The 19,812-nt window shown below is 40.6% G+C and overlaps 1 pseudogene; it reads right to left on the reverse strand.

Moving 5' to 3' along the window:
- Positions 1-16,183: 16,183 nt before the first annotated feature.
- Positions 16,184-16,389, reverse strand: LOC115460305 (annotated as a pseudogene).
- Positions 16,390-19,812: the final 3,423 nt, after the last annotated feature.

Consider the following 19,812-nt stretch of genomic DNA (forward strand, 5'->3'; position numbering starts at 1 on the left):
GGGTGAATTAGGCTTCCTTGGGGTAGTAGACATCAGCTATTATTGGAGTTGGAAGGGTATAGAGGTTGGTGTGTATGTGTGTGTGTTGGGGGGGGGGGGGGGTATTATAGCTGCTCAGTGTTATTATTGTTTTCGATTTGTGATTTATAAATAACAGTTGCCAAGCATATTGTTCCTTTTTATATTTTAATAAAAAGATTTAAATGTAAAATCATAAGTGTTCAAGAGTTCTGCAGATGAGGACATAGCCCATGGGGATGGGTTGGGGATGGAGACATAACCTGCGGGGATGGAGTGGGGACGGAGACAGAACCCACGGGGAAAAATCTTTGTCCCCATATTCTCTACTGTGAACATCAGAAGATATGTTGGGGAGGGGGGAGAGAGAGAAGGAGCACATTGTCATAGACCAGTGGTTCCCAAACCTGTCCTGGAGGCTCCTCGGCTACTCAGGTTTTCAGGATATCCACAATGAATATTCATGAGAAGGATTTGCATGCAGTTGCTGGCTAGGGAGCCCCCAGGACAGATTTGGGAATCATTGTCAAAGCCAACAGTCAGTGACCCAACATAGGATTGCAGGGTATGCATCAAAGATTGCGAGAAGCCGTCTAGGGAAGAAGCATTGATTTTAGTAAGGTTCATAGAAGCATGCATGGTGATGGTGATAGAGATTATTTCTTTGATCTTTATTGTTTTTTCTTTTCTTTTCCTGGCTGTCTACATATCAAGATAGACTGTGGATGGAACAGTCATGTAAGAAAAGTTCTTTATCAGCAGCAGCTATTTTAGGTTTTCAGCGGTGAAAATCTGCGATGATAATCATAAAAAAAGAAATGTAATGACTGGGACTGTTTAAAAAAAAAAAAAATCAGAAAAGATGGAAACGAGTTTTAAACATTCAGGTACATCTTTGTGTTTGAAACCGAAGAGTTCTGAAAAATAAGTACATTACTTTTATTAGTGAGTACTTATTTTAATTAGGTATGCTTGTCAATGTCGCTTGATAATGGATTGATTTCACCCTTACCTCTGATGCAGTTATGACTCGTTTCCAGCTGCCCAAGTTTAAAATTAACACAAAGTAATGGCAAAAATTTTGCTGACAAATGTAGTCAGTAACAAGGTGACCTTGCTTGCTGATGAAGGAAGATTGCCATTTCACACAACTGGCTCCATTTGTCAGGAACAGTAGAATGCTTCCCTGCATGCATTTTACAACATGTTTAAAGAAAACTAACACAAAAGCAGCTGGGTAGAGAGAATTCCTTTATTAGACTACCTGATGTTTAAAGCATTGAGCTTTCAAGACAACAAGGCTTCATTTTTGTACGTACAGCAGGGGTGTAGCTTCATTTTTGTACATACAGCCTGGGCCCCCGTAGATTTGGCCCTGGACCCCTCTGCTGATGACCCTTTCGACCCCTCCTCCCACCGCCAACCCTTCCCCGCCGCCACCTACCTTTGCTGGCGGGGGACCCCAACCCCCGCCAGCCGAGGTCCTTTTCTTCCAACGCAAGGCTTCGTTCTGTTTCTGTGAGTCTGACATCCTGTACGTACGTGCAGGACGTCAGACTCACAGAAACAGAATTAAGCCTTGCAGATCAGCCAGCAATGCAGCCGCGCCAGAAGAAGAGGACCTCGGCTGACGGGAGTTGAGGTCCCCCACCAGCAAAGGTACCCGGCAGCGGGGGGAGAGTTGGTGGCGGTGGGAAGGGGGGTCAAAAAGGTTGGCACCGGGGGGGGGGGGGGGGGGTCAAAGTTGGTTGTGGCGGCAGCGGCGGAGGGGGTAAAAAATGGCAGGGGGGTCAGCGGCGCCAGGGGGGGGCTAAAATGTGCCCTCTCACCTCAGGCTCTGGACCCCCCTCCAGCCAAAGTCTGGCTACACCCCTGATGTACAGGTGGCAAAACTGTAGCAAAAAAGGGGTAAAGTTAGCCCCTCCAGCTTGGGCGCACTTTCAAGCTGCAGATTTGTCTCCCTCAAGCTAAGTCAACACAGATATTTAAAAATTAGGGGTCCTTTTACTAAGCCGCACTGAAAAGTGGCAGGCGGTAGTTTTAATGAGCGGGTTTCCCAGCCGTTCCAGCTACTTTTTAGCGCAGCTCTAAAATGGCCATTTCTGCCACTAATGGCCACGTGCTAATTTCCAAATTAGTGTGCAGCCATTACTGTCTGATCCCTTACTGCCTCCTATTTCAAAGGTGGTAAGGGCTCATGCGCTACTCATGCGGTAATCGGGCAGCACGTGGCAATGTGCCCGCACTGCCCAATTACTGCCTGGAATGTTTACTCTCCGCCCCCCAGCATTAGAAAATAATTTCTATTTTTTAGTATGAGAAATGGCACGTGCTGATCTCAGAAGTACCGCAGAACACCTCAGGACGCCCCACGATAGTGCTGATTCTGCGCATGCTACCTGCACGGTCGTCCTACCACCACTTTTTAAAAGAGCCCCTTAGTGTGGTGATTGGGACATAGGAGTATTTTATATATATATATATATATATATATATATATATATATATATACACACACACACACATATTCACAAACAAAGCTATACAAAGCTTGTTTTCTGCATAACTCTTGTCAAAATTTGAATAATTGCAATAAAATTTGGGCTCACTGGTCACCTCAACTAAACAACATCACCACCACCACCTAGCGATTATTGTCATGATACAGGCAGACACCATTTTGCTTTATACAAACTGTCACCATGGTTTTCAAAAAGAAGGATCTGATCTTTATTAAAAATGTGTATTTGGAGAAAGGTTATGGTTCTCATAGCCTGGTGCAACAGTTTCCAGAAAAGAGGTGGAAGAGGCTAAGCGTAGAATATGTTCTGAAGAAATTATGAGAAACAGGCTCAACTGATCCCCAGTCAGGAAATGACAGGGCCTGACCGGTTTGCACTGAAGAAAACATCTCAGTAGTTGAAGAACCAGCTAGTGAAGTGATGTCGTTTAGGTGAGGTGGTTAGAGTGAGCATAAGTTTATTGCAAATTTATTCAGGATGACATATCCCACATTTTATTGAAATTGTTCAAGTTTGACAGAGTTATGCAGTAGCTTTGCATAGTGCTTTTGAAACACAGTGTATGTATGTATACAGATAGATAGATAGATAGATAGATAGATATACATACACATACATTCATGATATGAAAGCATGAAACCCCTCCTTCAAAAACTACAATAGCAACCAATCAAAGCACGTATTGCCTTCAAGATCTGTTCTTTGACACATAGAATAATCCACGGCCTAGCCCCGGGATACATGACCGATCTGATCGATTTACCTATTAAAACACTATTAAATCAGTGAGATCATACCTCACCCTTTACTTCCCAAATTGTAAAGGTCTGAAATACAAATCAATATACGCCTCCAGCTTCTCCTATATATGCACCCAGCTATGGAACACATTACCAAAAGACCTGAAAATCACAGACAATTACCTAAAGTTCCGGAAAAACCTGAAGACCCACCTTTTCAGGAAATCCAACACCACAGAACCAACTTAATCACCCAAACCTCCAAAACACGAACTAAATAATCGTGATAACGGACAACAGTACAAATTTTCATCACCCTATCCCAACCTGTATAATCTTTACGGGGTTATACCTCATATGCTTTAATCAACTACACTATGCGCTCTGTATTCATTTTCTCCAGAGTATGCTCCCGTATCTCTGGAACCATGTAAGCCACATTGAACCTACAAATAGGTGGGAAAATGTGGGATACAAATGCAATAAATAAATAAATACATAAATACACAGGCATGAACGGACCACAAGACCTCTGTGTCTAAACATTCTGTCATACTGCTGATGCCTAAAGGGGACAAAGACACATAAATCAGCACATGGAATTTCTAAGCAAACAAAAGAGATAAATCCATGTGATTTCACTTAGAATCTGTCTTTTACATTGTTGGCTTGTTGCTGTTGAGTTGTTATTTCTTATCCAGAAGACTTGTTGTCACTTAGGGGCCCTTTTACTAAGCAGCAGTAGAGCTAACATGTGGGTAGCGCACCAAATCAATTCTACTGCAGGGGTAAGGTGGGCATCCTGTGGTAGTTTTGGAGTTGGCGTGCACAATTTCCTGCAGTAGAAAATGTTTTTCTATTTTCTACCACTCGGAGGCGTTCCCAACGGTAATCATCAGCGCAGCCACATTGGTGCGTGCTGCCTGATTACAGCATGAGTAGCGAGTGAACCCTTACCACTATGTCAATGGGTGGCGGTAAGTGCTCAGGCAGTAAATAGCTTTGTGCTACTTTTAATTTTAGCGCAAAGCCATTTACTGCCCCATTACTGCCTCTCACCTACCCACACCCATCCTGTTAGAATATCAATGAAATGCTTTGATGTCCCCATGCATACCTCCTACCTACCCCCACCCTCCCACCCTGTCAGACTGTCAAAGTAATGCTTGGATGTCTCACTCATATATACTATCTGCTACCACATTTGCTTATTTCCGATCTGACGAAGAAGGGCAACCTTCGAAAGCTAATCAAGAAATGTATTATGTCCAATAAAAAAGGTATCATCTTATTTTCTTTTCCATGTTTTATTTTGTTTGATTTCTATTGACTGTCCCATTATAAAAGCCCCTTTTCCCAGTTGCGGTAAAAAATTGCCCAGCACGCACCAATATCTCATGTCCAAACTACCACAGGCCACTTTTTACCACTGCTTAATAAAAGGGCCCCTTATTATTTTTATAATTTTGTAAATTGTACACATTTTATAAATAAAATTGGGAAAACGTTGTTTCCATACGCTAGCTTTGCTCAGGCCTTTCTTCAGCAACTATGCTGCGTCTGTCCCTTGTTTCAGTATTAATATTTCATTGCAGCACCTAATCAAAAAAAATCTATGGGATGACAAATTCCTCTTGTTCACCAGAATGCACAGAAAAAGGATTTATCATTTCTAGAAGGTTGCTTCCATCATTACAAACATCAAGCTTGCAGTCTCTGCCCACTGACAAACTGAATTCAACATCTTTTAACTGGATATTCCCAGCTCCGTCAAACATCAATTATGAGGTAAATCAACATATTCAAGAGGCAAAAGAGAACATTTTGGTTAATAGGAAAGTTCTATCTAACCACAGCAACTGAATTACGCAGGGATGATGATGAAAATTCCATTCTTAAAAGCTAAACATAGAGGGGGCTACTGAGGTACTGACCAAGAAGGCAGTATAGTCTCTTTGCTTCTCATATCTCTCCCCTTTCAGTGAAAATAAGGAAAAACAAAGATTTCAAACCACATACCTGAGTATTAATTTGAATATTAGAACCCTGATGAGATATTAAATGTGGCAATTTTGAAAAGATGTCCAAGTCAGTACATCACATATGGACATCCATTTCTCAGGTATTTTAGAATAGGATCTGATGACATACAGTCTGTTCTAAAATATATAAGAAATTGATGTCCATGTGCTGGTTATGTCATAAGAATAATTGACTGCAAATAATCACACTTTTTATGTTGAAAGGTCCAAATTCAGAATAAGAATTCAGAATAAAAAATTAGGAGGAAAAGGTCTCAAAATGCCCAGGTGCCAGGACGAACTTAGTCATCAATGTATCTCAAGGCACACTCTAGGCTAGGCTCATCACAGACCAAAAAAATCTCATGTTCTTTTATTATCAAATCTGTGTAATCCCGTTTGCATATAAATATTTTTGTGTGTTTTTTGATTTGCTTCCAACCATTCAACGTGATTCAAAAATCTTCTCAACAAAAAAATATATATATTTATTTATTTAGATTTTGCTCATACCTTTTTCAGTAGTAGCTCAAGGTGAGTTACATTCAGGTACACTGGGTATTTCTCTGTCCCTGAAGGGCTCACAATCTAATTTTGTACCTGAGGCAATGGAGGGTTAAGTGACTTGCCCAAGATCACGAGTAGCAGTGGGATTTGAACCGGCCACCTCTGGATTGCAAGACTGGTGCCATAACCACTAGGCTGTTCCTCCAAATAACTTAGCTTTTTGCTTCAGACGCGGGTCTGGCTGTCAAACGCCCAATCATGAGACTCCCAAATCCCGATGGGAACCCGCTTCACCCACCGGCTTTACCAAGGGAGTAGCCCAGGTACTCTGAAAGTCAAACAAAAAGCTTCATTAAAATCTTTCAACATACTCACTACTATGGCATAGTTCTTAGTCTCATACTTGACCATCTCATTCCTTGCTTTCACAGCAGGACCCACTGACCAAACTCAAAATGGCACCCTTATTTAAATAGGACTCTTTGAATGTAACAATCAGCTGCGCTCCAACACAGTACAGCGAGCCTGAAAGGACAAACTGAACCCTGCATGTATCACCCTTGCCGGGGTTTTGCTTCTTTATAGAAATGCAGTCCATTCTAATGAGGTATTTAACCCCAGCAGTTCTAGAGATTGTAAACGATGTATCCAGCGCTGCTCGCATTGTCTTAGCAGGCGATCATGATCGTCTCCTTGTGTTGATGATGTGACTTGCTGTATCATAAACACCAGATATCATCAAATGACCAGATGACCCCCCCCCCCCCCAGTGGTCACTGACCTTCTCCCATTCCCCAAAAATGTGACTATGACTTACCAGCCTCTATGACAACCTCTAATACTAAAAAGTCATGTCTATTAGAGCAGTATGCAGGTCCCTGGAGTAATATAGTGGATGGTGCAGTGCACTATGGAGTGGGGAACTCAGGTCCGTATCTCCTTCTACCTGTCACACATGTGGTGGAAACTGACACCACTCCCAAAGTCACCAAAACCCTACTGTACCCACATATAGGTGGTACCCCTTCACACATAAGGGCTATTATAGTGGTGTAAAGTGAGAAACAGCGCATTTTGGGTGGGGCTCAGGGGACAAGATAAGGGAGCAAAGGTGAGATGTGTACCTGGTAGCATTTTTATGAAGTGCCTCTTAGGGTGCCCCATTGCTCTCCTGGGATACCTGGGGTAACAGTCTACTAAAAATGCTGGCTTCTCCTACATCTCAGTCTCTCTGTTTTACACTTTTTTTTTTCTTTAATGGAGCAAAGAACAAAACATCCAAAGCATAAAACTTTGTTAGAAACAGTATTTTCGGAAAAAAATAGATTTTTTTTCTTTTTCAAAAATGACCTTCTTACCTATTTGGATTTTGGACATTCTATGCAAAACGCCCAAAGCTGGACTTAGACATCATATCGAAAAAAGCCCTTCTATGTAACAGACCACAGTAAAGACAGCAAAACAAGTCCTTTATTTAATTATTTATTATTATTATTTAATTATTTATGTAATTAGATTCAACAGACACAATCAGCCTGACTTCCTTCTCAGGCTGGCAATTCAGGTTCAAAATAAAGCTTATTTTAATGCTAACACAACAGAGGCCTAGTCCCTAACAGACCTACCAGTTCAGGGTCAAAAGATTCTCTAGTAGTCTCGGTCACCATATACAGCTTAGAAGCCTGTTCTACCTTGCAGGTTGTAATGCTTAAGTTCAAATGTCTCTTCTTAGCAATCCTTCAGTTATCGCTTGCAGGAAGTCTTCCTTCAACTACTACTACTACTATTTAGCATTTTTATAGCGCTCTCTGGATATCCCTGATTTTCCCTTACTCAGAAGTTTCATCCTCCCTGTCTGGGCCACACCAATCTTCCTAGGCTTCCTAGACTTACCTCTAAGGTGGCCCCAGAAGATGTGTGCAATAAGGGAAATAAGGGTTTGCCTAGGTACTACCTCCCATGTTCCTGCTTTAAAGAGCTAACAATCTATTCAGGGCAAAGAGGACAAATAATGGATTAGGGAATTTAGGAACGTAAGTGTTGCCATACTGGGACAGACCGAAGGTTCATCAAGCCCAGCATCTTGTTTCCAATAGTGGCCAATCCAGGATACAAGTATCTGGCAAGATCCCAAAACAGTACAATACATTTTATGCTGCTTACTAGAAATAAGCAGTGGATTTTTCCATCTTAATAATGGCTTACGGACTTTTCTTTTAGTAAGCTAAAAGTCCGTAAGCTAAACCCTGCTAAGCTAACTGCTTACATTCTATGGCAACAAATTCAAGAGTTTAATTACACGTTGAGTGAAGAAATATTTTCCCCAATTTGTGGAGTGGCCTAGTGGTTAGAACACTGGTCTTCACATCCAGAGATGCCTGGTTCAAATCCCACTGCTGCTTCTTATGATCTTGCCTCAGGAACAAAATTAGATTGTGAGCCCTCCAGGGACAGGGAAATACCTAGTGTACCTGAATGAAACCACCTTGAGCTACTACTGAGAAAGGGTGTGAGCAAAATCTTAAATACTTTGTAGCTTCATTGTGTGCCTAGTCCTAATAAATTGAATTTATAACAAAATGGAGCAAGAAATGCTGACTCAGGAAGTCTAATCCTAGTATATGGCCCAACAAAACGGAAGGACCAGAGTCTGGTATTGGTGATGGAGGAGAAGGATACAGATAAAAGTGAGTTACCTGATGAAGTTCCTGAGGAGGGATATAGGGGAAAATACTGAGTATCTGCAGAATGAATGCTCTTGTGAGTCATTAAGATAAGTTTGAACTGTATACAGAAACAAGACACAGAGCCAATAAAGTGAATTGAGGGGTTACTTGAACCTACATTTACAGCGCACTAGCACTTTAGAACATGTGTACACTTTAGTGAGCCTCAGGCAGACTGCTTCCCCCACTTTGGGCTCAGATCACTTGTGGCACCAGATTTATGGTTGGCAGGGATGGTCAAGCCCCACTAGCCAAAGAGATTCACTAGGAGCAGCAGGAAATTGGTGAGATGCTCCAGCCACCAATGCCAGCACATCCGTACATGCTCAGTTCATGTATTAAACTTTGCATGCTCAGGATGCACAGGCGGGGGCTCCAGTGGTGAATCTTTTTAGCTGGCGGGGCTTTAGCATCCACGCCAGCAAAAGTATGATGCGACAGCAGCGGAGGAGGAGAGGGGAGATCAAATGCTTGCCCCCTCCCCCAGACCAGGACCCCTCCAAATTTTAATTCTGGCTATGCCCCTGGTACATTTTTATGTCAAACTAGTAGCAGAGCACTTAAGCGCTATTCTGTTAAGGACATGCAGAAGTGGCTTGGCCTGTAAATGCACGAGGGCATACACGAGTGAGGCTTCCACTTAAGCATATAACTTACAGAATATTGTAGCTTACATGTGACCCTGATGCATTTATGCGATTGTTGTTAAGTCAACTTTATGGCATGCTGGATCCTGACTTACGTTAGTACTTTATAACAGAACCTGGGCGCACAAATACCATTATATATAAAAGCTCTCACCATGCATCCTGTGTGTGCCTAAATGAAGGTACCTACTTACTCAATTGCCCCGAGTGTACAAAGGTACAGGATTGTGAATGACATTAACAGCACTATGAATACAAATTTGATATTCTTAGGCAGTGTATGCAGTGTAGCTCCAAGAAATAAGTACATAAGTATTGCCAAACTGGGACAGACTGAAGGTCCATCAAGCCCAGCATCCTGTTTCTAACAGTGGCCAATCCAGGTCACAAGTACCTGGCAAGATCCCAAAAAAAGTACAATACGTTGTAAACTGCTTAATCCTAGAAATAACTGTTAAATGTATTTTAGACCGTCACTCTGTCCCATGAAACAAGATATCAAAAAATATACACAGAATGTATGAATGCAGATATAATAGTCTTAAGGGCTGTTAGACTAAAGTGAGGAAGAGTCTCATATATCATACACGATACTATTTCTTTCACTCAATAGGTGAAACAATTGCACGTGTTTGTGTCTTAATCATTGACTCAGCCTCCATCATCCTAATTATACTGACAAAAAATGACTTGCATAACTTTTTTAATGTACTTCTCAATAATGCACACTGCACTTATCTTAGGCAGTTTTAAGAGCGCGCCAACCTGCCTAAGATAAGTGCAGTGTGCATTATTGAGAAGTACATTTAAAAAGTTATGCAAGTCATTTTTTTGTCAGTATAATTAGGATGGTGGAGGCTGAGTCAATGATTAAGACACAAACACGTGCAATTGTTTCACCTATTGAGTGAAAGAAATACTATCGTGTATGATATATGAGACTCTTCCTCACTTTAGTCTAACAGCCCTTAAGACTATTATATCTGCATTCATACATTCTGTGTATATTTTTTAATCCTAGAAATAAGCAGTGGATTTTCCCCAAGTCCATTTTAAGTACATAAGTACTGCCACACTGGGACAGACCAAAGGTCAATCAAGCCCAGCATCCTGTTTCCAACAGTGGCCAATTCATGTCACAAATACCTGGCAAGATCCCGAAAAAGTTCAATACATTTTATGCTGCTTATCCCAGAAATGGGCTACCCTCCAATCTTCCGGTACCACACTCGATTATTACTAACAATAGTTTTGCAAGTTAATTTTTCAATTCTATCAGTATACTGGGATGGATACCATCCAGTCCAGGAGATTTGCTGCTCTTCAATTTGTCAAATTGCCCCATTACATCATCTAGGTTTATAGAGATTTCATTCAGTTTCTCCAACTCGTCAGCTTTGAATACCATTTCTGCCACCGGTATCTCTCCCAAATCTTCCTTGGTGAAGACCAAAGCAAAGGATTCATTCAATCCAATCTATCTGATCTGAAATCTCCGATAAAATAAATACAGGCATGACCACCCTAACCTCTTGGGCTAACGCTTTCAAGATAAAATTAAATAAAGAGAAAACACAGTGTCTAGTCCTTTCATCTCAATATTCTCCACTTCTTCTGACTACTTTCAGCACCCAAGACGTTAAACTCTCCATATCTGACAACCTAAAAATACTTGGAGTAATGATTGATAACCATTTATCATTCGAAAACCATGCTAAATTCATCACAAAAAAATGTTCAACATGATGTGGATTCTGAAACGAGTGAAATCATATCTTCCCTTGGACACCTTCAGGAACCTAGTGCAATCCACAGTACTCACACACGCAGACTACTGCAACAGTGTTTTCTTAAGATGTAAGACCCTAATCCTGAAGAAACTTCAGACTACCCAGAACACGGCAGCCAGACTTGTCTTTGGCAAGTCAAGATTCGATAGCACAACACCTCTTCGAGAGAAGCTTCATTGGCTCCCCATCAGAGAAAGAATAAATTTTAAAGTCCACACTCTGATTCATAAGATCATATATGGAGAATCCCCTAACTACTTGAATAACCTCATCGACCTCCCAACCAGAAACAGATCATCGTCTTTATTTCATCAAGGAATTTTACCTCCCTAGCATGCTCTGATGTTGTATTTACCCAGTCAATATCGAGGTAATTGAAATCACCCTTTATTATTGTTACCCAGTCTCCCTAATTTCTGATAAAATTTATACATCCGTCTGTTCATCCTGGCCAGGTGGATGGTAGTACACTCCTATCACTATCCTTTTCCCCTTAACACATGGAATTTCAATACTAGAACTTAAGAAATTGAAGAGGCAGTGAGTGACACAGGTGTATAGCAGCTCTTTCTTGGGAAAGAATATAAGTGGTATTATGTTAATTAGGAGGAGTATGATTTTTCACTCAGTATTTATGATTCTGAAGACAGGTAGGTAGCCATTTTGTGACATATGCTGAAAGATTATTATATGCCTATATGCTTGTGTTTCCCCCTAATGTCCCAAATCAGACTGTCCCCCCCCCCCCCCCAAGAAACTTAAATGGAATCCACTTGCAGGAAAGGAAGGTAAGCAGTGGAGTTCCTCAGGGGTCAGTGCTGGGGCCTATTCTGTTTAATATATTTGTGAGAGATATTGCTCAAGGGTTGGAAGGAAAGGTGTGCCTTTTTGCAGATGACACGAAGATAGCCAATAGCGTGGATACCCTGGAGGGAGTAGAAACGATGAGAAGAGATCTCCAAAAGTTAGAAGAATGGCCGAGAGTCTGGCAGTTAAAAATTTATAAAAAAGTATATATAAATGGAAGAACTTAAATAAACTTCCTAAGTCAAATAATTACTCACTACTAAATCTCAGAAAAACAAATTAATCAAAAATAGCTCACTACAACAGCTATCTCTCACAATGTGATATGTATTTTAATCTGCTCAGTCCATGCCCATTCCAACCATTATATCCCCAAAAGGAATATGTGGTAGTATCACAGATGGAACCATCATAGCACATTAGGTGTTCTGCCTCCTTATAATCTGTATGTACATACAGCTAAGCCATCCATAGCTTCTCTGATACAGATCTATAGTGAATCACTACATTCAACTACATGTGCACCTATATACTGCAGTTGATGATAAATTCTAACTCATATTTGTTTGTCTATACTCCAACACAATATTGTAGTGTACATGATATCACATATGCACACTTATGCAAAATACGTATGATGCACATTTCTAAACATTAAAGCATAAGGAGATACATTGTAACTTGTGCCAGAAAATACTATATGAATCCCCACATATACATATGCTATTAAAGATTTTACCAATTCAAAACAATTACATATGAATATCACTTCCCTTGAGGATATGACGTGCTCGTGCTTAAACTTCACATACTCCATTCATAGTCCATTCATCCTGTCCATTCTCGCAATTTCAATGAAGGCTCCCTTTAACTTTGGCCGAGTTTCGCGTAGCGTCATTAGAAAGGGAATAAAACATTTTACAACACCAATAACGGACACCAAACCCCGAGCGGGACCACATTCGGGATCCACCTTCTCACAGCTCAGAGCACATACATACAGATTATAAGGAGGCGGAACACCTAATGTGCTATGATGGTTCCATCTGTGATACTACCACATATTCCTTTTGGGGATATAATGGTTGGAATGGGCATGGACTGAGCACATTAAAATGCATATCACATTGTGAGAGATAGCTGTTGTAGTGAGCTATTACTTTTTGATTAATTTGTTTTTCTGAGATTTAGTAGTGAGTTAAAAATTTATGCCAAGAAGTGCAGAGTGATGCACTTGGGGTGCAGAAACCCCCAAAAAAGATACCGAATAGGAGGGGAGAGATTAGTAAGCTCGACTCAGGAGAGAGACCTTGGGGTGTTGGTGTCAGACGATATGAAGGTGAAGAAACTGTGACAAGGCGACGGCTGTGACCAGAAGGATGCTAGGCTGGCATAGAGAGGGGTATAACCAGCAGAAGAATGGTGGTGTTCATGCCCCTCTACAATTCGTTGGTGAGGCCTCACTTCGAGTATTGTGTTCAGTTTTGGAGGCCATATTTTGCTAAAGATGTAAAAAGACTAGAAGCGGTGCAAAGAAAAGCTACAAAAATGGTATGGGATTTGCATTGCAAACCATATGACTTTCGGACCTGAACATGTATACCTTGGAGGAAAGGAAAAACAGGGGTGACATGATAGACGTTCAAATATTAGAAAAGTATTAATCCGCATACAAACTTTTTCTGGAGACGGAAAGGCGGTAGAACTACAGGACATGAATTGCGATTGAAGGGGCAGACTCAGGAGTAATGTCAGGAAGTATTTTTTCACGGAAATGGTGGTAGATATGTGGAATGCCTTCCCACGGGAGGTGGTGATGAAAACGTTAATGGAATTCAAACTTGATTGGGATAAACACAAAAGAATCCTGTTTAGAAGGAATGGATCTATGGAATCTAAGTGGAGATTGTGTGGCAATGCCGGTAATTGGGAAGCAAACCCGATGCTGGGCAGGCTTCTACGGTCTACGCCCTGATCGTAACTGAATAGATATGGATGGGCTGGAGTGTAAATTTTAAAGGGCTTCGACGTTAGCTTCAGAACTTTTAATACAAGAACAGTGCTGGGCAGACTTTTATGGTCTGTGCTTGAGAAAGGCAAGGACAAATCAAATTCGGGTATACATATAAAGTATCACATACCGTTCGGGTCTTTATCTGCCGTCATTTACCATGTTACTATGTTTAAAAGTATTAAGTACAAGAAGTGGAGAAGCAGCCTAATGGTTAGTGGGTTGAGGTTCTGGGAAACTGGGTTGAATTCCCACTGCAGCTCCTTGTGACCCTGGGCAAGTCACCTAATCCTCCATTGCCCCAGGTACCGATTGTGAGCCAATTAGGGATAGAAAATTACCTGCAAAAAAATAGTATACATAAATATTATAGAACAGGATTTTAACCTAATGCTAGTCCCTTTGTCAACAAATGTACCTAGCTCACAGTGACACATCAGAGTTCAAGAGCATTACAAGAAGAAATGACCACATTAAGCTTCAAATGATTCAGAATATAGATGCAAGAATACTTTTGGGTGTCTGGAAAGTACCCTTCTGTTACTGGCTACTTTGCACTGACTCCCCTGTTAAGGAACACTGCCTGTTTAAAGTTGCTGGTTATGTTTGTAAGTGATGCAGGAAGGAGAACTTTTAGATTTTTTTCAGAGAATACAGTTTTGTCATCCTAAGAGGAGTTTGAGATCCTCTTAAGGTAACCTCTTAGAGGTTTGTACCTTTAGGCTGGTAAAATGGGGAAGAGCATTTAGAGTGGTTAGCCCTTCAAACTGTAATAAACTTCCTGCTGAATTAAGACAAATTTCAACTCTAATTTCTTTTCATAAGAGCTTGAAAACGTTTTTTGTTTACAGATATAACTAATTATGTTATGCTGTTTTAGATTTTGTCTGGCCTTTTTGCTGTATTTTAATTTGGTTTGTAAAACATTTTGAATGATTTTAGTCACAAAAATGGTATAAATACTGATAAATAAATAAATGATATATGGAGTCTATGCCATCCAATACAAAGAGAATATTTTTTTCTCAGGAAAGCATAAATCTTTCTCAATGGGAGGGTGACCTCACTGTGCAGATGGCTGCGTAGCAATCAAGCTCCTACTAACCCTGCAATATCTAGCCATCATAAGCAGCACTGAACAGCGTTGAGTGATCAGACTGTGTGGATTCAACCCTCAAGATCACGTCCAGCAAAAAAATCCAAGCCGTATCTGAAAGCATTTGCTTACCAGTCAATGCAAATATTGGAGCAGGCACCGGCATCAGCGGTAAGCATGCCAGAGGGGAGGCCTGACTGTGAGAAGCAGGTGGTCATGATGGGCACCCTGTGAGCGGCGCTGAGCTCCAGAGCTGGATCAATGAACTTAAACCAGCTATTAAAAGCCTACAACATGATCTCCATGCAGATGTAGAAAATACTGACAAAACCATGGGCGTAGCTTGTTGGAGTAGGGCCGCTCACTGGTCCTTCAATTGCCCTGGGTAATCTGTAAATGTGAGTTTTACCATGCTGCATCGAATGAACTTTGTTCCTTGGCTCTGCTGCCTGTTGATCTGTGCACTGTGGCTCTGTTCTCACGCTGTTGTGCTGGAGGTTCCATGTTCAATCCCTATTACAATTTCTCATAGAATTAATCGTTCAGTCCCTTCCCGTACAACCTTGCTCTGGTCACGCTTCTCTCACGCTCATGCGTTGTCTAGAGGTCACAGCAGCAGGCTGAGAACCAGAAAAGCCAAAGTTCAAATCTTGCTTCTCCCACTAATAGTCTTTGTGTCTTTGGTTAAATCCTACTCTCTATGGAGTAAATTCTCAAAAGTTTGCCGAAATGTAGATGCCAGGATGATGTGTGTTAGGTGCAAAATCTATAATGGCAATTGTGTACACAACTGCCATTACAGATACTAGCACAACTCTGCATTTACATGCCTAACTTTAGGCGCGAGCACTTATGCCAGCCCAATGGCTGGTGTAAATGCTTGTGCCTAACCGTAGGTAGTTAGGCACATAAGTGCTCATATTCTATAACTCGTGGGAGTAACTGCATGACATGGCCTTGACCCACCCCTCTTGAAGCTCTGCACTCTGGAATTTAAGCATGCAAATTATAAAATAGCAACTAAGGACACTTATGCATATAACTAATTGGTGCCAATTAAAGCCTATTACTGCTTATTAACACCAATTTTCAGCTCATTATGAAAGTTGTGTGTACAATTGACCTTATTTTTTTCCCCTGTTGATACTTTACTTTTGTAACTATAGTCACAGTATAACTCGTTACACATGAGTTCAGACTAACTGGATTAAACAAATCCCCACAGCTGTTGAAAGTGCTGGTTACAGCTCCATGCAGAAGGATGTGAATACCAATGGTATTTGCTTAGTACACAGCATCTACATTCTATGCTTCAGCTGCAGTCCTGGTGCTGCTGTGAAATGGAATTTGCCTTTCCACTCTAAACCTCGGCTATCGATAAACTCTCCTTCCCATTCCAGCCTGTTCTCAAAGTGTAGGTCCCTGTTCCGTAAAACATGTCGTCACCGAACTTTCCTTCATACACTGCACCTGAAGGATGCTCAAGCCTTCCAGTGCCAATCATCTTATCATTTTTCCAGTTTCCCTTTGTAGATAATTTCATCAGGAGTTATACGAGTTCCCACACCATTCCTCACAACTGACCTTATTGAAGGTGTAAGTTTGTGCGCTAGTCAGAAATTTGGGTGCACAACCTCCTAGAATTAGATGGTACAACCTCAGGTACAACTAACACTGCAAGTCCACTTTGATAAAGGAATAATTTGTATGCCTACTTGTAATTCACCTTGAGCTCGTATCTGTAAAAGGTGAGTAATTAAATCTAAATATTTATTTAAAAAAAAAAAAGAAATCTCTACTGTTACACTTTTAGCCAACAGCAACCAGGCTGCCTTTTTTGTGTAGCGAATGTGTCCCTGATCTGACTGAAGGCTTTTAACAATTTTTTTTTAAAGTAATCATTCACCTTAGAAATGGTGTTTGTTACCATCTGATTTCTAGAAACACTGAACACATGCCAAGTCCTGAAGCAAGTCTGGCTACAGAGTGTACTGTTATCTGCTTCTTATCAGCGATAACAATGTGCACACCCATCACCACCACCAGGGAGAGAGCAGATACAACAGACTGTAGATAATCAAACCCTTTATTGTGTAAATTACAATAGATTAGAACACTGTAAAAAGGAACCTGTTAAGAAGCCAGAAAACAGCAGATTGGTAGGAGGTAGTAGAAATTCTCTGTAACAGTCAACAGATAGTTAAACTGGAGTGTGTCATGCTAAAGAAAAGACTTTAAAAATGAAAAGCTGATCAAAACATGTTGACTAAATAAATAATGAACAGGAATCATATTAAATACTATGGTCTAAATGATTCAACTAAATTAACAAATCAATACAATACTGGTGATAAAGAAAGGAGAGAAAAATCAAGAGTATGCCTGACAGTTCAAAGTGGGGATATTTCTTTTAATGTTAGCATCCTCCGAAAAGGATTTTTTTTTTTACCCTTCACTTGCTCAATTATGTGAATATCTCATTTCTGCACTGTACACAGCATGTAATTATCTACACTGATTTCTCCCTACTGTTGTTCTCCATAAAAGCTAGATTCCGATTGTGAACTTAAGTTGATTAGTACCCTGGTAGCAGCAGTGACAGCCTACTTCCTGTCCTCGCCTCACGTTTTCTTTTGTCGGAGCTCAAGCCTTTCTTGATGGTTCCTGTGCCGTAACTAACGTATGCAAGGCTGCTGCCAAGTACATCAGGGTACAAACTTCACAACTGGAAATCCAGCCCAAAGATGCAGAACACTACTCTGTGTGTGTGTAAACCTGAAGAGCTGCTAAAGCTATCGTTAAAAGAAGCAGGGAAACGTGTTATTTTATTTTAAGTGAAACATGGAATGTGTCTTGTGCCATCTCCCTCAAAAAATAACTTCAGAGAACAGTCTCGCTTATCTAACATAGCAACACAGGTTTACACAGAAAATTTCCTAGTTACAAAAGAGGATGATGAAAAATGTGTATGTAGCTGTACGGGGGCATTAAGCTTTAAAGCACCAGAAATAAGACAAACAAAAAGCATAAGTAAAAATGTCACACTATCCATATATATATGTTTTTTTTCCACAACTGTTGCAAAGTAACATGAATTGACAATTAGTTCACAAAGAGTAATTAATAAGTATCCAGAATTATGCAAAAGCCAGGTTTACAAAAACAAACAAAGAAAAGGTTAGAACAGAAACATGCTTCCATTTCCTCTCTTTTAACAAATCTTTTTGACAGTCGCCCGCATTTACTACAAAATCCTCACTACCCATAACGAGAGTAAGTAAAAGGTTGCTCTTATCAGCATATTAAAGGTTAAGATCATTTCTGTACATGTAAAATTATTGCTATTTTTGAAAAATATATTTAGCATGCTAGATTTCTTTAAACCATTTTCTGCCTTTACAAAATGTTACAATTAAAAAAAAAAAACCCTAGTAAAGCTTTCGCAAAAAATTTCACAGAATTCTTTTTTTTTCTGTTTGTTTTCTTTCAAGGCAGCAAGTAATGTTTGATAATGCATAAAATCATATGTGCAAAATCAGAAACCCTCAGAAAGATTACCATCACACACAGTGTCACAGCAATGAGAAAATAAAGGAAACTTATTTTGTATCTGTGGAATACATGTTGCATGATCTCTTAGGATCTTTCAGTATGTGCCACTTCCCCTCGCCACGAGAGCTTGTGTCGAGAAGTTACTGTAGAAGAGGTATATAGAAGCTTTGTTTTCATTTTTATTCTTCCTTCCGCCACCACCAGTGACTATGAAAAGTACAAGACATGATAAAAGAACCAAGGGTTCAAAAAAAAAAAAAATCTACCATCACAAAAGAAGTTGCTTTCAGGGTGTCACTGGAACCTGGAAAAGAGTCAAAGTTAAGGTGAGCCAAGAGACTCTAGCTGGCAGCACTACTGAATGCAAGAGACCCTTGCCTGCTCAAACACACTTCATAGCTCCTTCTCTTCTAGAATGTTCAGAATCAGCAGCGTCAAATGGCTGAAGCTTTCAGAATAAAACAAAACCCGACTTGCATAATCCCTTTTGTGAGCAAGTTTAGAAAGAGTAGCCCTATTATAAAATGGTCCTGAGAGTAAAATATTAGAAGCCTAGTTTTTAAACATATATATATGTATCTTAGTGTTCTCCTGCAGCAGGATAAAAATCATTTTTTTCTTCTGTAGAAGTATTTCCATTCCCGACTTCCTAGTGGTGCAGTACATAATGAGGCACAGCTGAGAAGCAGAGGGGTGGGGACGAAAAAAGTGAACATGCTGAACGGTCTCAATGCCAATTCAAACGACGCATGGCCGAATGGTCCTCTGAAAGCCATGCTTCATTGGCATGGTGGTTTCCACAGCACCAAAACGCCATCACTGTTAAGTCAAGTTTCTCTGACCATCAGTGGTAGTTACAACTAATACTTCTATCTCCCCTTCCCCACTGCCAATCAAAAAACACCACTCCTTCACACCTTAAAGAACGGCACAGGAGAGGGATGAAAAGAAGTGAAGGAGTGGTTGTGTTTCTGTTTGCAGACAGGATGTCTCGAACAGTTCTTGTGAGAACAGTGTCCATTATAGTCCTTATTATTTCTTTATGCTATCCAAATTACATTAATTATTTTCCAGTGTCTGAAACTTGTCTTGATGAGTATAGGTGCCTTGTACTCCCCCCCAGTGTTTGCCAGCTCTGAAGTTTGTCAAAAAGGGAAACAAGGAACCATGAGACAGGTCGGTAATGTCAATTTAAGCGAACCTTCTGTGTCATCTTCATTGGTTTTTGAAAGGATGAACAGCAGCGCTCATTGTACTCCCTCCACCCTCTCTACCACAGCACAGAGCAGTTCTCATCACTCTAGCACGGTGGCTTCAGGGACTCGATGGCTGATACAGAGGTTTTCCAGCTCGTTTTCTGCAAAGCTGTTAGGGT

The sequence above is a fragment of the Microcaecilia unicolor genome, chromosome 1 (assembly GCF_901765095.1).
Source record: "Microcaecilia unicolor chromosome 1, aMicUni1.1, whole genome shotgun sequence".
Classification (NCBI taxonomy): domain Eukaryota; kingdom Metazoa; phylum Chordata; class Amphibia; order Gymnophiona; family Siphonopidae; genus Microcaecilia; species Microcaecilia unicolor.